Source organism: Triplophysa dalaica, chromosome 7 (assembly GCF_015846415.1).
Source record: "Triplophysa dalaica isolate WHDGS20190420 chromosome 7, ASM1584641v1, whole genome shotgun sequence".
In the NCBI taxonomy this organism is placed as follows: domain Eukaryota; kingdom Metazoa; phylum Chordata; class Actinopteri; order Cypriniformes; family Nemacheilidae; genus Triplophysa; species Triplophysa dalaica.
The window spans coordinates 21,165,064-21,185,439 of record NC_079548.1 but is presented as its reverse complement, the minus strand read 5'-3'; the positions used below and the strand labels follow the sequence as shown (position 1 = coordinate 21,185,439).

The following is a 20,376-nucleotide window of genomic DNA, read 5'->3' as shown; positions in this document are numbered from 1 at the left end:
ACACATACGTTCTCTCTCTCTCTCTCTCTCTCTCTCTCTCTCTCTCTATCTATCTCTTTCTCTATCCATCTCTGGCTGGTCCGCGGACAGCTCGTGAGCCCCCCTGAGCTAATTCCATTATACATTCCGTCTAGAAGTGAGAGAGGACTGCCCCCTAATTGCTTTCTCTCCCCCCCGAGTCCTTTCCTTTACGTTCCTCTCGGCCCCCTCCAAACAGCACCCCCAACCCCGTACGACCCACCCCCAGCCCCCGCCCCGCACCGAACATGGCAGCAGAGGGAAGGAGGCAAGTGCAATAGAGAGAGAGAGAATTTGCACGCAGAAGAGAGAGAGGCGTCTGCCACTGACAGGGAATATCTGACATTTTCCGCGTTGCAGGAGGCTGCAGCCCTGATCCAGAGGACCGGGATCCAGGCTTAGAGGCACCACCGCAGGTACAGCTGCACGTTTCTCCGCATTTAAAGGGCTTAATGCCTGTGAGAGTAGATGGACGGATGAATGCTGGGGAATGTGGGGGAGAAGAGCGCTGCTGTGTTTCTCCAGAGCCGCATGCACGGGGACAGGGGGGCGTGTTGGATAACAGACTGCCCATGTGTTTGCTGTTACATGAGGCTGTGCTCGGAGCCTCATCCTTCAGACTGACCAGAGTTCAGCTTCATCTCCGGTCAGAATCCCCCAGAATGTAGATGGAATGATTGACGATAACACTGATTTCAGATCAGCAGGGACGAGCAACTTTTAGCAGCAACAGATACTCTGCGATGTGATGTGTACGCATGTCGTATCCGTATGTAGAGTCAACATGTGATATCTCTGTGTTCCGGCGCAGATGTGATTAATATTCAGTCTCGGTGTTGACGTGTCTGATGCGTGTGTCTGCAGATGAAATGCGCTAAACGGGGGCTGCGTTTGGGGTCAAAGCGAAAAACATGTCTGTCTCAACATGCGCTTGTGTTTTTATTGATGATGCGTTCCGTGTGCTGCATTTTAGATGAGTGAGGATACATTATCGGTGTTACAGAGGACAGACTTTGTATTGAGTGATTACAGATACACTCCACATGTATAAGGTCTGTTTACAGGAGAATTCATCCTGTTGTGTGTATGTGTATGTGTGCGTGTGTTGTTGTTTTGCATGCACCATGCCCTTGATCAGGAGAAAACAGGGGTACGACAGCTCTAACCTATTAAACGCTGCACTGAGAGACTGCAGTGTCACAGCTGACTGATATTGATGCTCTGGACGGCCCCCCTCTCCGCAAGAATCCGTTTAGAGATGCGAGCGTGTGTTGCATGCGTGTGTGAAGAGGGAGTGTGACAGCCAGTGTGTGTGTGTGTGTGTGTGTGTGTGTGAGTGTGTGTGTGTGCGTGTGTTGGTATGTGTGAGACGGAGTGGAGACAGTGAACAGAGAGAGGTGCGAGGGATATGAAGGCGGGGGAGATGAAGAGAAATATGGAGGGATAAAATGAATACGTGAGTGAATTATAGGGAACGAGGAAAGATTTAGACCAGCATCCGCAATAACACGCCGCATACATCAACAACAAAAAAGATTGCAACTCTTTCCTCAAGGTTAAGAATGTCCTCTCTGCATGTTAAACAAGCATCGGGATCCAAACACCATTGCTGGGGGTGGGTGATATGACCAAAAGCTTTTATCATGGTATAAATAAACGGCTTCATCACTACTTTATACTTTATCTGATAATTCAGCTAAATAAGACTGTCCTCTATATTTAACAGCAACGTGTCAATGCCAAATTTGAGATAAAATGGTGAATTAGATTTAAAGATTCAATTCTTATTTCAAATTCAAATTTATTTTACTTCATTTACACTAACCTCAAGATAATCTTTACTGCAAAATAAATAAATACATTTTAACACCTCATATATTTTATACCTCAAAACATTTACTTTGGGACCAGAATGAAGAATGCAAGGAATATGCATTTAAATTAAATTTTCATACCTCACTCGGAAGTTGTTTTATTTCAAATTATCATCACAACATTGTGTTGGATTTATGCTTAAAGAGAAAAAGAAATGGGTAAAACCAAATCTAATTCAAGATATATTCACTGAAAATAACATCTTCCCTTTTAAATTTTCATATAAATATTATGCATGTATTTATTTTTAAATATGTATTTATTTATGGAAGAACAAAATAAAAAATAACTATTTTTAACAATGAATGATAAATCTAGCGTAAGTGTGAATTATAAAAGCTATTATTATATAACACATCATTCCAAAGCTGCATTGTGATTGGATGAGCCGCTCTAAAGCTGCACAACAGTTGATTTCTATATTCAGAAAGATGTGACGTTGCTCAGCAACAATAAACAATTGAGCCCTGCTGTCCTCAATAACACGTGAAAGAAAACGATTCTTGTCTTGACACGTTCGCTTTGTATTTTCACATGTAAATGCCATAAAAGCTGCGTCTGAGAGTTTCTTCTGCAGTACAAATGTTGTGTTGTTGCAGACTTGATGCATTTTTATTGTTGTGCGGTTTATACAGCACCGCTGTGTCGAGGCTATATGTGTATTGTCAGTCAGTATTCTGAAAGTGTAGGCTGATGCAATCCCCTGAAACTGTCACCCACCTGAGGGTCATTCTGAGAACAACCCCGATGAGAGGCGAGAGAGATTGTAAGCCGTTGCATCTTTCAAGAATAGAAAGTGATGGAAAGAAATTAGATGGAGGCACGGAAAGAATAGATGGAGGGAGAGAGAGAGCGAGAGAGAAAGAGAGAGACAGCACCCCTCCCCCTCGGCTGTTTTCTAGGTGCAAGAGTCCTGAGCAACAATCTGGCACGGCGCACAGCAGATCCATAAGGTCAGGACGGGCCAGAGCGAGAGAGAGTGAGGAAGAGAGGAAGAAGCGAGCGATGGAGGAATTATTTATCTCCAGATGCCGCTGTCTCCGCAGCGCTGGGCTCAGCAGTCTTGCTCAGAAGAGCCGAGGACAGGAAATTATTGGACAAAGAGAGAAATAAACAAGAAATCTGGCGGTCAGGAGGTCGGATGTATGACGCAGTAATGAAATTGATGAAATGTTTCTCAAATGTATGAGGACTAAAGAAAACTCTGGCAACCAGGTCGATAAAACATCACGTTTGAAAGGGGGAACAATCTAAGAAATGTGCATTAAAGTGTCTATTCTATACACCAAGTGAACTTGCAAAAATAAAGACCAAAATTTACTCTCTGTCATTGGCCGCACATACAGATTGTCCTTCCCACGAAGTCATGCGATTGGTTGAGTCAATGTTGCCATGTTCGACACTTCAAACAAGCAGAGCAATGTTTTGATGGCACCACAGAGCCGCAGTGTTAACACTTTTGAGGGGAATCAACCAAGAATAGCTTTCTCATAGATAAACTGGGATAAGAGGAAGTATTTTCGCCCAGAAAAAAATGACGCACTTCACCTTTAAATGTATTTGTGAGGAGGCTAAGTGAAGTGAATGTGACTATGTGAAGCAATCCGACACATTTATCAAATTGATAAGACTAACAAAAAAAAGATAAATATTTCTTAGAAATAAGTTATCTAAGCAAGAGAGGTATGAGGGAGTTTTGTCTGTCTGCACATACAGTATGCACGCAAAAGGCATCCAAATATCAGAATGAAAATGTTGTCGTCATTTCCCTGATGTCATTTCAAAACTGTACAAATGTATTTCATCCGCTGAACCTAAATGAAGGTATTTTATAGACTGTCACCAACATCCATTGCACAGACACAACCCCACGTTTCTCAAAATATCTTCTTTTGTGTTCCACTGCAGGTTTCGACATTATGACAAAATTCTTATATTTAGGGGAACTGTCCCTTTAACATTGAACTGCAGTGCGTCACTGATATGGTTTAATGTGAGGCTGACAGATGTCTGATGTTTTTTAAGGTACAGTAATCAGATCAAATACAATTCTTTGATCATATTGGCAGCTAACAGCGTAAAGTCAAACCAAGATTAAATTCCTGATAACATTGCGGGAGGGTAATTTTCGTTTGCCCATGAACTCTTTGTTTCAGCATCATGTATCACTGTGTCTGTTTGGCTGTGCTTAATGAACTTGTGCCCTGTTGTTTATGTGTGTGCGTTCACACCCCTCATTTCCACGCGTGTCTGAATACACACATCTGTGCGCGTTTGGGAGGGTGTGATGCGTGCCGTCGCTGGTAGCTCGCTGCACGGTGAAATCGCTTGGATGTCATCCAGCTTCAGTGGAAGGTCATCTACCGTTTCTCCAAATAGATGCTGCCTTCATTTCCACTCCACAGCCGCTGTATTTACCAGTCCACTGGCCCAGAACACTAGTGTCCACACGCATGCGCACACAAACTGCTTCCCACCTCACCACTGACAGGCTTACTTCATTTTTTTTCTACTTGCGATTAACTTTTAACGTTTAACTTTTTAGCTTTTATTATAGATGTGGTCTGAGTTTACAGTTTCTTAAACAAAGTGTCATTAGCGATAAGCACACCTGCTGTGACATATTGAGCTGTGGTGCACATGTGGGCAACAAGAGTTCAAGTTCGAGTTCCCTCCGCCTGTGCTTCAACTATTTTTACTTTTTATTTACGTGTCTTTCTTATGCAAAAACTTGCTCCCACAATGTCTAATTCTGGCTGTCTGCCAGGGTGTTGCAGTTGCTAGCCCAGCTAATAAAAATATGTTGTGAGAATGTTTTAAGTTATGAAAATGCTTTAAACATCACAATATAAGATTTTTGTCAACATTTTTATAATGTTTTTTATACATTTGGTAATGATCTATTATGTGGGGGGTTGGTTGCCACAGTGTTACTAGCTGGTTGCTAGTTTCTTCTTGGTGGATGCTAACACGAGGCTGACCCGAATTAAAAAACGTCATTGATATTGTGTTTCATAAGTACAAATTGCGTTCCTTCTTTAATAAAATTAAAGTCTAACAAAATTTTGTTATTCATTTAATGTATTTATATATACTTTACCACAATAACCTGAAAGGTCTGTAGCACAAGAATTACAATGTTATGCTAAACGTTTAAAATCAAAGGCGTTTGGAACAGCTAACAACTATCGGAAAGGCCAAAAATGCGTTGCATGTATACAGCAAAGCCCGGACAGAAACCGACCGAAGCATTTGCATGTGATTTATTTGCGTCCCAATTCAGGTTGCATGCAATCCTACCATCTCCCCTCAAGAGAGAGCAGCTGCACAGACCCATTTACCGCCAAGCATCAGCACATCCTACGCTAGCTATCGGGGCTATGTGCGTGCCATGCTATTGAGGGCACCTACAGGTAGTCGCTTGTGTATGCGTTTGAGGTGTTAGATGGCGTCGGACTGCAGTGGGGTAAGGGCGATTGCGTGGGATTTGTTGAGACGCTCAGGGGCCAGCAACAGATGAGAGGGATTTGAAGTCTTGCTGTTGAAGATGCATTTTCATCGCCATGATCAGAGCGGCTCGACGGATCATTTGAAAAGTTTTCTGCTGGATTCAAACGCCCGTTTGAATTATATAACAGCGAGAAGGAGGGCAAGAGGAAGAGAGAGACAACGCTTAGCCTGATGAAAACATCAAACCCCTTATTGTAATAAGGACCACACAACAAGGTGCTGTAGTTAAAGGGTAGTTTTAAGAAGACTAACCCTTTCATAATGCTACAGGAAATTAAAGGTTTGATTAGAAATCGGACAGGATCGCTCGAAGATTGTGTGATTGCCACTATATAAAAATATAAACAATATAAAAATGTATGTTTAGTTATAGCTATCATATTTGGTGAATGGACCTTTATTGTGTGCACCAAATGGCCTTCACCTGCTCTTAAATTCTGTCATCCTTAAATCTCACCTTTGATTTGTTCCAAGTGTGTATAAATGTCTTTGTTCTGATGAACACCGAGAAAGATATTTGGAAGAATACTTATTTTGCTCCCCATTGACTCCCATAGTAGGAAAAATACAATGGTAGTCAAAACTGCCCCAGAACTGTTTGCTGTCCTACATTCTTCAAAATGTCTTCTTTTGTGTTTAACAGAAGTAATTTTTCCTACTATGGGAGTCAATGGGGGCAAGATCTGTTTAGTTATACCATGGGCGCCGTAAAGTGGTGGAAGGTTAGGATGATTCTAAGGGCCCAGGCGGATTTAGGGCCCAGAAGAACAGACCCCCTTTTTATTTTCCTATTTGTAGGGGGCCCAGAAATTTCGGTTTCAATAGGGCCCAGAATTTCTGGCGGCACCCCTGAGTTATACGCATTCTTCCAAATAACTTTCTCTGTGTTCATCAGAACAAAGACATTTATACAGATTTGGAACAACTCGAAGGTGAGTTAATGATGACAGAGTTTTCATTTTGGGGTGAAGTATCCCTTTAAGGGGACATAATGCATGTGTGTACTGCATGCTGGGAAAGGGATTAAATGAATGTGTTTTGATTGTGTATGTATGTGGCAGGCTGGTGTTCTTCTGATGAGTTTAGAGTGTGTATGTGGGGGTTGAGAGAGGACAGAGGCAATCTCTCGGGGTGGGGGGAGCGTATCTCAGAGACCTGTGCAGTAAAGTGGGGCATGAACGCACACCTCCAGCTTGAATTCGGAAGACGTTTTTAAGCCTTTTGAAAAGCACAGAATGTCTCATTTCTCTCTGTGTTTTTCCGCCTTTCCTCTCCTCTCCAAGCAGATTATTTGTTCACTGATGAATCAGTGGGCACTCAGCTCCAAGATGGAACCGTTTTTAACCATGATGTTTACAGTGAAAATCTGCTTGTGCATTGGTTGCGTTTGTCTAAGGAACGCTGCATCAACGACTGAACTAATTTTACTGCAGTTTGTAAATGATGCTCTGACGACGGAGTATGCACACCTGTATGCATAAAAATAACTGATTCATATCCTACATTTGTTCAATTCTATCCCACAATGCAATGAGGACAATTTTTTAATAACAAAAAATAATTCAAGGACAACAAATGGATTCAACTGTTAGGTGAACTATTTTAAGAGAGCGGCTAATTTGTATTAATTTCTTTGATCTCATTAATACATTTTAGTACAATCTAGGGCGGGGCCTCATTATTGCTTTTTCCCCTTTGTAGGACTACCAACCTTATTTATAAAACAAACCAGCGCTCGTGTTTGACTTCCCTTGCATGTTGTCCACATAGCAACCACGATGCATCTCCTGTGAAGATAAAAAAGACAATTAAAGCCTTTTAAAAAGACATCGCAGGAGTCAATGTGAACTCTGGTTCACTGCAGGCACCAAAAAGAGGGAAAAACAGTCACCCGATTCATTACCCTCCATGGCAACAAAACAGCTTTAGTGTGTATACTGTGTGTGTTTGAAAATGTGTGCTCCAGGCCCACCGCCAGCAGGAAACAATGCCCTCGGCACTTCACCATCGGCAAAGACAATGGGCACGCCGCGCCGCGGGCACTGATAATGGGGCAGGCATGCTCCTGGCACAAACGCGCGCCGTCAAAACAGAGGGAGAAAGGACGAGAGAATGCGGCAGATGAACGTACGCAGAGAGAGAGAGACAGGAGACATGCCCAGTCCACTAACCGTCTGTCTGACGCGTGTGTAATTATGTGTGTGTAGGCAGTGAATCTTTCATCGCCCGGGAGGGCCCGTCAAAGCGGCCACCACAAAAGCTGGGGTGACAAAACCACCCCCTCCTCCTTTTGAACGCATGCACGCACGGGCACGCTAGCCGGTCGGAGAGCTCATTGTCACACCGCGGACTCCTCTCGGACGCGTGGCGCTAACTAGCAACACTTCCCGTTATTAATGTCAGTCATACTGCGGACACACTGGCGGTGCAGTTAGCGTGTCTGGACTCATCCGCGCGCACATGCATAGCAAGTGTTTCATCTGATCTGCAACTCCACTCGTCTCTGGGCTGCTAACACCCGCATCACGGTACCAAAATCCAGACAGAGCCGCAAACGCGTTCCCTCTATCTGTGTAAGGAGAGCTAGACTATGAACAGAATAACCTTCTCCCTTTTAGCCGCACCATTTCCGCAAGCGTGAGAGTTTGTACTACATTTGTTAACATGTGTGGTGGCCGAGGAGTCACGCTGGAAGGAATACTCCTTGATTTGACCTTACATTTTCAGTGGGATGATCTTGGCCACAACTAATACTCTATTTTTGTTACACAAAACTGAAAACAGTTATTCTGTTCCAAGTAGGCCTATAATTTGCATGAAATACACTTGCAATGTGAACGCTAGATCTTTTATCTTCAGCTTGATTAATGAACCAGTTGTCAATAAATACAATAAATATTTTTTGCCAACTTTTCTCTTTTCTTCTACATGTTCATACATTTAGTAGATTTTTTCCTGTAGCCACTATTTTCTATTCAGTTCATGATTTTTTCACTTGAATTGAACTTAAAATGCGAATTAAATAACCACAGACTGTATTTAAAATCGAACAGGTGGGGGTCTGGGGAGGTACTGTCCACCCAGATTTTTCTTGGGCCCCTCCAAAGATACCCATCTGACAATTAAAATCATTAAAAATCAAATGCATATTATTAAAGGGATACTTCACCCTAAAATGAAGATTTTGTCATCATTTAGTCACCTTCTAGTTGTTCAAAGTCTGTAAACATTTCTTTGTTCTGATGAAGGCAGAGAGAGATATTTTGAAGAATGGTTATAACCAGACAGATTTTGCCCCTCATTGACTCCCATAGTAGGAAAAATTACTTTATCATTTTTTTGTTCTGTTGAACACAAAAGATATTTGAAGACTACTGTATTTGAAGACTACTGTATTTGTTTCTTACTATGGGAGTCAGTGGGGGGCAAAATCTGTCTGGTAACAAGCATTCTTCCAAATATCTTTCTCTGTGTTCAGCAGAACAAAAAAAAACGATGCAGATTTGGAACTCGAAGGCGAGTAAACGATAACAGACTTTTCATTTTTGGGTGAAGTATCCCTTTAAATACTTACTAAACACTTATTTGTACTATCTGTTACATAATGATTTATCAATTTAATCAAAGACAAATGTAAAAACTATGCATGCATGCAATGAACTATGAATATATATCCAACCAACCTTCCCATTTATATCTGAATGTACTGTATTTGTGATTCCCCGCAGTCAAGCCTATACGGTGCCTGAAGAAAATGTGAAATATTTATCACGTATAATGTGTACTATAGCCAATGCTATTAAAAAATAATAGCAGGAAGTTTTCATTGTTTTCTGTGCATTATGCCGCAAGAAGCGTTACACTATTATTCCTTTTTCAACGTGGTCATAGACATACAAGAGCAGCAACAAGTCATGCGTTATATCACAGCATCACACACAGGACAGATGACATGAACTTAAGTGTTTTGTTTGTGTGTTAATGCTTGAAGAAATGAATGATCCTCACTGCACACACACGCACACACACACATATATGCCAAGCTTGATAAGGTTTGAGCGCATGCAGTACAAATAGATCTGCTGCAATTTTAGCGCACGTCGTCATGCGCACACATGCACACACAAAGCAATTTAAAGACACTCTGACTCGCATTTAAATTCACATATACACAATGACAAACACATACAGACAGCTGTAGGGAAGGAGGGGAGGTAGAGCGAGCAGTTGAGGATGGATGTGTGTGTGTGATTATATGAAGGGGACGTGCTCTGTCGATAAATCTGTGTGTCTGTGTTTGCATCTGTGTGGGATGGGAAAGAGGTGAATCGGGCTAAATTAATTGAGTGTGTGTGTGCAGAAGCAGACGGCATCACCATGGCTGCAGTGAGTCACACTAGAGTCAATACTACAATAATGAACACAAACATCTTGTTCTTCACACAAACACACCTACAGCACAAGGACTCTCGTTTGTTATCTGCCATTTTGTACTGTATAGGGTTCTTGAGTTGTCTGTATACTGTGATGTTGTTCGGAAATTACTGTAAAAAGCATCTTGATGTTTCATTATTGGTTCATCGCATCAGCATTTTTTAAATGAACAGTGTGTTGCTCTTATACTTTGGCAGGTCACTCTCCCCTACCCTTGTGCTAGCAGAGATGAATGATATCTTAAAGGGATAGTTCACCCAAAAATGATCATTCTGTCATCATTTACTCACCTTCAAGTTGTTCTGATGAACATAGAGAAAGATATTTGGAAGAATGTTTGTAACCAGACAGAGTTTTCCCCCCATTGACCCCCATAGTAGGAAAAATACAACGGTAGTCTTCAAATAACTGTTGTGTTCAACAGAACAAAAAAATGATAAAGTAATTTTTCCTACTATGTGAGTCAAAGGGGTCCAAGATCTGTTTGGTATAAGCGTTCTTCCAAATATCTTTCATCCAGATTTGGAACGACTCGAAGGTGAGTGAATGATGAATTTGACGAATGAGTGAGACAATTTTGGGTAAAGTATTTATTTTTATTGTAAGTGATTCTTTATCTGCTGGATGTTAAAATGGCCAAAAATCCTGTATAGGTTCAATATTGTAGAGACTTGAGGATGAGCTTTAGGCCAGTAGGAAACCACTCTGATCCCCCTAGCAACCGCATAGCAGCGCACTAACAACCAGTCAGAGGTCCTTAGCAACCACAGAACGGCATTGTGAGCCAAACCCTAGCAACCAACCAGAATAGCGTAGCAGTTACATAGCAACGTGCGATACAACAAGCACCAAAAACACCTCAGAACCACACAGAAGCATTGAGGTGGCTAATATTACACATAAGCATCGCAAGTGTTTTCCTCTTAAAATTTCTTCGCTAGGATGCTACAATAAAAATATATAAACAGAATAGAAATAATTTTAATATTAGGGAATAATATTAGCTTATCTAAATAAAGGTTTATGAGGAACATGTATACTTAATCCAACCAGTCACATGATGATTGCGTCGTATCGTATGACTACCATTCAGTTTCAGCCCAGGTGGGCATTTAGAGGGTAGGATGAATCCAAAGCATTAAATGAACACAACGGTTACTGTGTATGTGATACTTATGCATGTACTGTACCACAGAGTACAAATGAAAAAGCTTTTATTAGTTTTATTTGCCTTAGCACCAATTGTGCAGCGAGTCACATTGCCGTCAACGTTAGCTTGACAGCCTCCGAGCAATTCAAAGACACAGTGAAAATCTCTGAGAGAGTGAATCTGTCAGATGTGTGTGTGTGTGTGTGTGTGTGTAATGAATTGGTAGCTACTAAAAGAGCATCTATGGTCTAAAACACCACCTCACCCTTCTTCCTCTTTTAAAACTACACATCTCCTCTGTCTGCCTCTTCATTTGCTTCATTCTCTAGTCGAACCTTTTGTTCTCCGTCTCCCTTTTCTTCCTTCTTCATCTCATTTTCCCCATTTCTATTTCTCCAATAACAATTTCTCTCACGTTTCCCTGTCTCTCTCTCCCCCTCCCGTGCTCTTTCTATGACCCTGTCTCTCTCTCTCTCTTTCTCTGGTCTAGCTGCCAATTTTAACACTAAGCATCTCTCATCTGCGACGCCCTACCATCTCTCTCTCTGATTCATTCCTCTCTTCCTCTTTCACTTGTCACTATCTCCCGGTTCTAAATGTAGCTCTGAAACCCTATCACCTCAATACGGCCTGATAATTTATTCTGTGTTATGCTGAGAGGCACAGGCTGGTCTCAGAGCAGAGGTGCATGATGGGAATAGAGGTCTGCTGTATCTCTTGCACAGAGCAGCTGATCCCAGTGTAGGGCTTCACAACAAAAGACAGGGTTTACAAAAAATGAATCGAAAAATGCTATAGCACAGTGAAGTATTCTGTGGTAATGCAGTACAGATAATTGCTATTGAATGGTGTAGCGTACTTTCAAACATTATATTTATATGTAGTAGAACAATCTAGTACAAAAAGATACAGTATTGTATTGTGAGTAAAGCATAAAATAAGTTTGTATAGTATTATTTTAGTTATTTTAGTATGGTGCATATAGTATAGCACAGTCTAGTATAGTGTGGTACAGTATAGTTTGGTATCGCATAGTGAAGTATTGCATGGTATAGTATAGCATTGTATCATATAGTATAGAATAGCATAGCATATTATCGTATAGCGTAGCAATTGCATTGTACATTATGAAATATTCTAGTGGGGAACAATATTTTGGCATAGTTTATTTTAGTATGGTGTAATATGGTTAAGTCTAGATCATAAAATTTGGTAGATGTGTGTGAGAGAGAGAGACAGAAAGAGCCAGAGATAACTCAATCTTTTCGCTCTCATTAGGATTTCAGGATTGCACGCTTGGTTATACTCTGACTTTCTCTTAAATTATGTCATGTAAGAGAAACAACATGCAAACCGCTGGTATATGGTATAATCGCTTGTGCGATCTGACATTCTAACATTCGCCTCCGCACACTCCACTCCGACAAGCTAAAAGCAGCAGAAAACAGCATCATGTCATTTTCTAGGTCTCTGTGTTCTTCACCGTCTATGGGCAGCTGCGTCTCGTGGCCATTAGTGCTCTGTCCTCACCCCATTTTCCATGTCACTGGTTCCCGTAGCCAAGACTGAACTCCCCCTTACTCACTCGATATTTTGTCTGTCTATCCTCCCAGCTCGATCAGTCCCATCTCTACAGCCAGTATCACAGGATCTATCACGTCTGTTCTGTTAGCTAACCACAACACCTTTTAATATAAATTCCTTCTTTTAGTTTGATGTTTTATTATGATTGCTGGGTATGGTATCACGTGTGTGGGTGATATCCAGTTGTGACATGGATGATTGTGTCTATGTGGCTGTATGTCTATTGATTTTCATTGATAAATGTTTATGTGTGAAATATTAGTGGCATGTGTGTGTGACTGCTCTGTGTGGGGTCTGTGTTGAATGTGTGGGGTTTGTATGTCTGTGAAGTGTTTATTTTATTTGTAATGCCTCGGGGGTTGTGTACGTGGCTTTAGAAGCAGTTTTTGTATACTGTGTGTAGGGATGGTGCACATGGTACATACCGTGGAGCACAAAACTACGCTGCCAGTGTGTGTGTGAGAGAGAGAGAGAGAGAGAGAGAGAGAGAGAGGATAATTATACACTGATTAACACACAGACAGTCTCAGGACGAGCAGTATGTGTGTCTGAGGGACAGAATGCGATAGAAGGGTGTGTGTACGAATGTGTTGAACTAAATAATGTTTATTTGAAAATGTAAAAATATAGAAAGGGTTGTGTGATGCTTTGGTTTAGAGGTAGGGTGAGGGGAATACAACATACAGTTTTTGACACTTTGGTATATATAGATTTTTTGTTTAATTTGTGTGTAATTTACATTTTCAAATGACATATGTAACATTGCAGTAATTTTGCATTTATACCTATTCAAGTAAAAAAATATCTTTCTAATCTTTCATCTTGCTCTGCCTCTAAACTCTCCCTTTAATCCTTACACTTGAATTTTAGGTGTGGTTTGTTAGACAAGAAGGAGAAAACACAAACATAATGTAAGATCATTTTGACTGATAGCATTATTATTACTATTATTAAAAACATCTAAATAGATATTGTGATGATATTGCCACCGGGAATTCTTATGGTCAAGCTGTGAAGTGAAAATCTGAAATCGTGACACCCCTAGTTGTGTGTAGTTGGTAAAAATCGAGAGACATCCACCCCCCAACCCCACGGGACTTACTGTTAAAATGTGTTTTTGTCACATGGATTTCTAGCTGGTTGCATTTAAAGTGTGAAGGATTTAGTCTGCAGCTTTGCACACATCTAATGTTTTCACTTGACCTGTTCACTCAAGAATAAGAGAAAAGATGTAGAGAAGTGTTAGGGAAGTTACTTTGAACATTTAAACAAGTTCCTAATAATGTAGTGATACAATGTGATACAAAATATGTAGTTGTCTATTATGCAAACTACTATATAAAACAGAACCTTTTCATATAAATTCTGTTTGTTTATTTATTGAGTTTGTTTATTTAGTTATCCAGAGTAGTATTTATGTGGAACAAAACATATTAACAGTGAGCAGTGAGAGCAATAAACGCTTGATATGCTAACTCATTGCTAAACAGTACCTATATATTTCATAAAATGTATTTCCCATGAATTTGACTGGAAATGATTCACATAAAATTTGAATTGAAATGAGTAATTCACCCCCATCATTAATGAAAATCTTAGTTGAATTAGCAGTTTTTCTGCTTTTAATTTATGACTACGCGAACAAGGTACAGAACGGGCATGGGCTCTACATCCGAATGCCAACGTATGAGAGGTGCATTACATCACTGACATCTGTACAATGATCTCATCTCTCTCTGCTTCTCCCTCTCTCTCTCTCTCTCTCTCTCCTCCATCCCATTGATTAAATCACTTGATTTCCCTGGCACCGCACAATGACACTGGCACTTTTGAATATGGAGATGAGGTAAAGAGGTGGAGCACTGCAGAATGAGCCCATAGAGACTGAGTGAGGGAGTGAGAGAGAGATGTGAGAAGGTTGGGCTTTTGTTGTTGTGTGTGCATGCATGCATCAGATGTTGTGCCGGATGCTAACATGGGAGAAAAGCGCTTTCCTGTCTCTGTGAAACAAGAGTCTGGATGATATCACTTCCCCAGATGAGAGGCAGTGAGGTAAAGTGAGGCGGATGCAAGAAACAACTTGTTATTATCATAACACTTCTCTCTCCTCACCCTCTGCTCCTCACATCAGTATTAGATGTGATATTCGTGACAGGATTCTGGCTTACAGACCTCAGTTCAGCCTCTGGATCTCTTTACAGTCTATCCTCGATTTTCATCAATGACAGAACCAAGGTCACTGTCGAAATGTCTCTCTCTCTCACACACACACCAACATATCAATTTTGATGCTGCATCTAAACCATCTTATTTGTTCCCTTTGTTTGGAACGTGCATGATATTAAATTGGCTATTAAAAAAACATAAAAAAATTACATTGAAAACGGTTTCCTTACCCACTTCACAATGATAAACTTCTAAAAATAATTGCTATGTTAGGCTGTCGTGTACAATTTTGACATCAACTTACGCACAGTAACCTGCAATTTTATGTTTCAAACAGAGACGCTGATATAGAGGACAACGTTACAGACCAAATGTCTGTCAATAGCATCTTCGTGTCAAAAAAGGGCAGTTCTTAGTCAGGATAAGCAGCACACAAACAGCGTCGGACTAGATGACACCACGTCCAAACAACTGCACAGCATGACAGCTCTCTTCACGAATGTCCCCAGTCTTTTCTCATTTCTTCATACCTGACTTTTAACACGAATGTCAACATTTAACTACAGCGTAACCTTCTGCTCATATCTATGGAGACAGGTCGGCAATTAGATTTAGTATTCAGGAGGGGATCCAGTGCGTCAGTTGGAGACGATGATGTGATGGTTCTGATATGAGACTTATTAGCGGTGGGAGGATTTGTGTTTAAAGTTTCTCCTCCTCCTCCGCCGGAGCGAAAGGTAATTACTGAACTGCAAGTCTACTGCACTGCACAATGCATACTCACTCTTGCCAGTGTGTGTGTGTGCGTGTGTGTTTGAGGTTCTGTTTTAGACTTTGTCAACATGACACCAGCCAGCAGGCATACACAACATCAATAAACACCCCTCGCCTGGATCGATTGTCAAAACCGAAAAACAATGAAAAAATAGAGTGTGTGTGTTAGCATACAAGAGCCCTGAACTTCTGCAAACTGTCCAGCTGTAATTGCACACGGAACGTGTATCTTGCATTATTCTTTCAACAAATATTCTAGTCCCTGTGACAACTGTACAGTGTCACTCTTAGGATCATATATCAGGGCACCTGCCCTAAAATTGTGATTTTGTCTCTTTTTGTCATTTGACGCCTTAACGCAGGTAATATTCCACATACGTATCTTCACATGGAGTTCGTCTGTCTGTGAAATGAATCACGCACGACACTTACATTAGAAAAGGTCAGGATATTGTTCTTACAGATCAGCGTCAACCGTGCATCACGCTGTTGTTCCTCACATGGTTATTGGCAAACATAGAGCAGATTCGCAGCAGTTGCTCCAACCTAATGTCACAGCAATTCATACCAATATATCGTTTTCGCAAAAACACGCACCTCCTCTTAAAACAGTTACCAACCATAATAGTGGCGGTCTACCTTTGCCTTGACCTACACTAGCACGCGCAGAAAGACCTCCCCGTGGAAATATTAATGAGAATTGGTGAGTGAAATGCTGGCTAATATCGCTAACTTAGCACTTAGCGTATTAATGAGGTTAGCCTTGCCTTGGGGCTTTTGGAGATGGCTGAGAATATATCCTAAGTCATAAGAGGAACGAGCCAGCTTATTGACTTAATGCCTCAGAGCTGCGGCTGCTGTCTGCTTTATTGCTGTTCACCCCTTCTACCTCCCCATCATATTACAGAATGAGAGAGAGAGGGAGAGATCACAGGGGAGATGAGGCTGTGCTGCTTGGATTGATGGACAGATGCATTGATAAGGATTGCAAGCTCTACAGCGGCAACGCTGAATGTCCAATCACTTCTCCCTCCCTTTGTCGAGTTTCCTCTCATCTCAGTGGTCTCTCGTCCCCCCTCTCCTCCTTTGTCCTTATAAATACCTCCTCTGTTCTCCCCTCTCAATTTTCTTGAGGTCTGAGTGCTATCAAATGTCTGTCCATTAGAAGGTAGGTCGAGACATCACACTGACAGCTCTTTTGCTTTCATGACCGAATGAAGACGGGTGCTGTCTCAATTTTCGAGCAGGGAATTAGGGGTAGTTTCAATTGTGGTGTTGGCGGTGGTGTTCTTTCAGTTCTGGTCTGGACATATTAAACAATGAAGGACTCAGTCACAGTAAGTGCGTAGATGTTTATAACTAACAGCCACCATTTGGGAAAAAAATCTTCAATTTTTGTCGTCTTTGTTCCGTGAGTTTTGTCCGTGACATCACTTTTGCCATGTTTGTTTAGTTTGCAATATTTTCTACTTCTTTCCATTGGAAAAATCAGTGACATTGGCCTTGAAACCTGTTATTGTCTCGCCTCTAGGACAGGCAGCTCGAAATGAGCTCTCCGGTTGCCATGGTTACCTCCCCAGAGATGCTAGCGCACTTGTTTATCTCTGGCCTGCGTGCGCGCCCAAGTCGCTCGGCGCGGGGGCAGGCGATCCTGAGCAGATGTGAGAGCTCATCTAGAGTGAAGCGGTTAAAGAGCTCGACTCCCATAGCAGCGAGACGTGTCAATCGATGCTACTTTCACCTGCATGCGTTACCTATGCCGTTTCTCTGGAAATTAACCCAAGGTATCGAGGACGGCGCGCACCCGCGTGTTAAGATGCACTCTGTTAACACGGCATATGATTCAGCTACAGAGCGGGTGCGCGGGTGCTGACGTACGCTTCCCAAAATAAGCCACGTATAAAAGGAAGGGATGCAATGACCGCAGTCAGCTCCTGCTACCATTGAGCGCGGGGCTGCGTCGCTGTCTGGAGGCAATATATGTCAGTTGTCGGAGCATGTAAGTCACAGGGTTGACCAAGCACAAACGCGGAGCCTGTGGTGCTTCCAAAGAAGCAAATACTTTTGCAATTCGGGGAGATAATCATGACGAGATGAAAGATTTCCATTTAGCCGGGGATGAGAAGGAGAATGCTTTTGATTTGAATGTTTTATGTATGAGCTCTCCCGCTGTTTAGCCTGGATTTCATTGAGTAGTTGGGCACTATATATGCGGCAAAATAAGAGGCATGCATTGTTATGCAGTGGTTGAAAAACACAAGCCTGCTGCCGTGCAGGGGCCTGAAACAGCGTACAGAAATGCCCTTCTGTTTCTCTCTGTCCCCCAGCTTACTTTGTAGTGAAGTACCTGTGAGGTTACCGTTAGAGTCACCCTCCTAAAAATAACCGGCTTGCTGCATGGCAGGTCCTCCCACAGGAACAACAGAACTGTCCTGCTGTGGCCCAGCTCTTTACTGCTGCCCTAATTCATCCTCTCACATCACGTCATACAATCCTGTACCCCCCCTCACACACAAACACATCCCTCTTTTCCCACAGAGCTTTAACAAGTTCTGTGTTATCTGTACCCGTCTCTTTTTAATGCACCACATACTCCATCTTATGACCACCCGCCCTCTTCAAAACGCTCACAAACCTCCATCAGCCACTCAGAGGTGTTGTCAACCCTGTACCCGCCTCGTAGCAGCCATTCTGAACAGAGATGAAGCTGATAAGGGAGCGATCGAAAACGGCTTGCACTCTGGTCAGCTAGTGTCGTGTCGTTTTGGTGCCAGGTGGGTGATTCACTGCAGATGCTGCGAGATGTAGCAGGCCAGGTAAAGTGGGTAAGGTTGGCCTCAGCCTCTGTGCCCAGGCGGTGTCGTTGTGGAGCCAGAGAGGCATCAGCATTACATGCTTCCTTGCTTCATCCCCGTGGACGCGGGCGACTAATTGCACAAACTGTGCCAGAGCAGATGTGGTGTGATTTGGCGCTGATGGGAAGGGCTAATACAGGCAGGCTGGAGGTATCGATGAGCTTTTTTTGCCAGCAAAGTGTGGCCCAAATGCAGTCAAAGCTACAGATCTTACTGGCACATTGGGTACGTTATTGCATTTAAAGTGTACAATTTAACAGCAGACGTATCCTCCGACCATCAGCTGTTTATTTTATATAGTTCCCTCAGGGTCTTGAGATGTATGGTGGGTGATCTACTAATGTTGTGTAGATTGGGTTTTAGATGTGCATTAATAGCTCGGTATTAAATACTGAATATGTGTACAATCACATCTGTATTGTCCCAGCACAATTTTAAGCCTTTAGACAGTCATCCCATATATATCTCAAATCACATTTTTGTATAAATGTAAATACGTTATGTTATGTCAGCGGGGTATCAGTTTGATTATGTGTGTGTGTGATCAAGAAGAGGGGATGCATCCTTGCTGTACTGTAGGTGTTGTGACCGAGACCTCAGGGGGGAATTGAGGCTTCAGAGAGAATCAATGCGTTTGAACTGAGGGATTGCAGCGTAGATCCGCCGCGGTAGCGCATAGCCAGCTGTAGCACGCAAACAACACACACATGCACGCTGTCAGCTCGCCGCTCCCTCTCTCCCTTCACTGTCACCACCTTCTTTCATGCAGACAGGGTCGAGAAAGAGAGAATTTTAATGGAGGTCTCATCTGAGTATACTGAGGTGTTAGCCATGGCCAGGGAGATAGGCAGAGATTGGAAGCTTCTATGACACCCGATGAAAAGGCTTCTCTCTTTTGCGCTCTATTCTCAATGGAGGAATGCATATCTCTTGCACACAAGTCCTTTCTTTCACCTCGTATGTATGCAAATCAAGCATCCCATGCAAATGGGGCAGGCAGGGAAAGGAGGGGGCTTTGAAACCTGCTGTGCCTCCAGCTTCCAATCAGTTATTCACGACGCACGCACACTAGAGCGCACCTGAATCCACGGGTGAATGGAAATGGTGCTGCGGTTTCGCAGTCAGCTGCACGCGTTCACCTCGTTGCACCGGCGATGATCGGCACGGATGCTGCCAGACGCTCCGGTACGTGGTACTTTCTGGCATATACGTGCGCTCCACGCCCTACAGTGTCACTATTGTCACACCGTGTCCCTGGACTTCCTGTGTGATACTAAGCTGCTTGCTCCTGCACGGCTGTTTGCGCCTTCTGGTGAGAGACTTAGCAGTCCGTCGGCATCATTTGCTTTCACGCTTCAGAGCCACAGCTCCCCTCCCCTCCACTCCTCCTCTGCCTCTATGTTTCTCTCTCTCGAATGTGCGAGGGACGGGATCTTGCGAGGAGACAGCGTTCTCCAGCCTCAAAGCGCTAAGCTGTCAGAGAGTATGTGTGTGCAGACTCCTGCGTGGTGCTGTGTCAAAGCGCCCAGCACAGGAGAGTGCCAGTGCCTTTTAGAGAGCTTCATCTGGGTAGACTGCCATTCACACAAACTGGTCTGCGTGAAATACATAAGCCAAATACACGCAGCGTCGTTCGTGTTGTGAATTAAAGCGCTTGTTTGTTATGGGAAAAATGTGATCACACTCATGTGCTTCCAAACCCGTATTATTTTACAAATGCACTTTAAATGCACTTTTGATTAAAGCAATCTCAAATGCATAAACGCAAAACTTCTGATCCATACAATTCTTCAAAGCACGCAAGACGTGAATCATAAAAGCTACGTGTAAATACTGAAGGAGCAAATGTTGCTTGGGGTAAAAATGGTTCCGCATCGATGGTATCTCCCCAGGGAGGTTTAGCTGTCCTAATCCACTGTTTCAAACACCCAAACAGCAGTGAGTCAGGAGTCTGTAGGGCATATGCTGAACCATCGAGTTAATGTCCTAAAACAACCTGTCATGCACCGA

General features: G+C 42.6%; 1 protein-coding gene across 1 annotated transcript in view; it reads left to right on the top strand.

The window, feature by feature from the left end:
- The first annotated feature begins 319 nt into the window (after positions 1–319).
- The window catches only part of LOC130426720 (retinoic acid-induced protein 1), a 43,230-nt gene continuing 23,173 nt past the window's right edge, over positions 320–20,376 (top strand). Inside the window, exon 1 of the mRNA XM_056753629.1 lies at positions 320–434. The gene's annotated coding sequence lies outside the window, so the exon portion shown is untranslated. The remainder of the gene's footprint in view (positions 435–20,376) is intronic.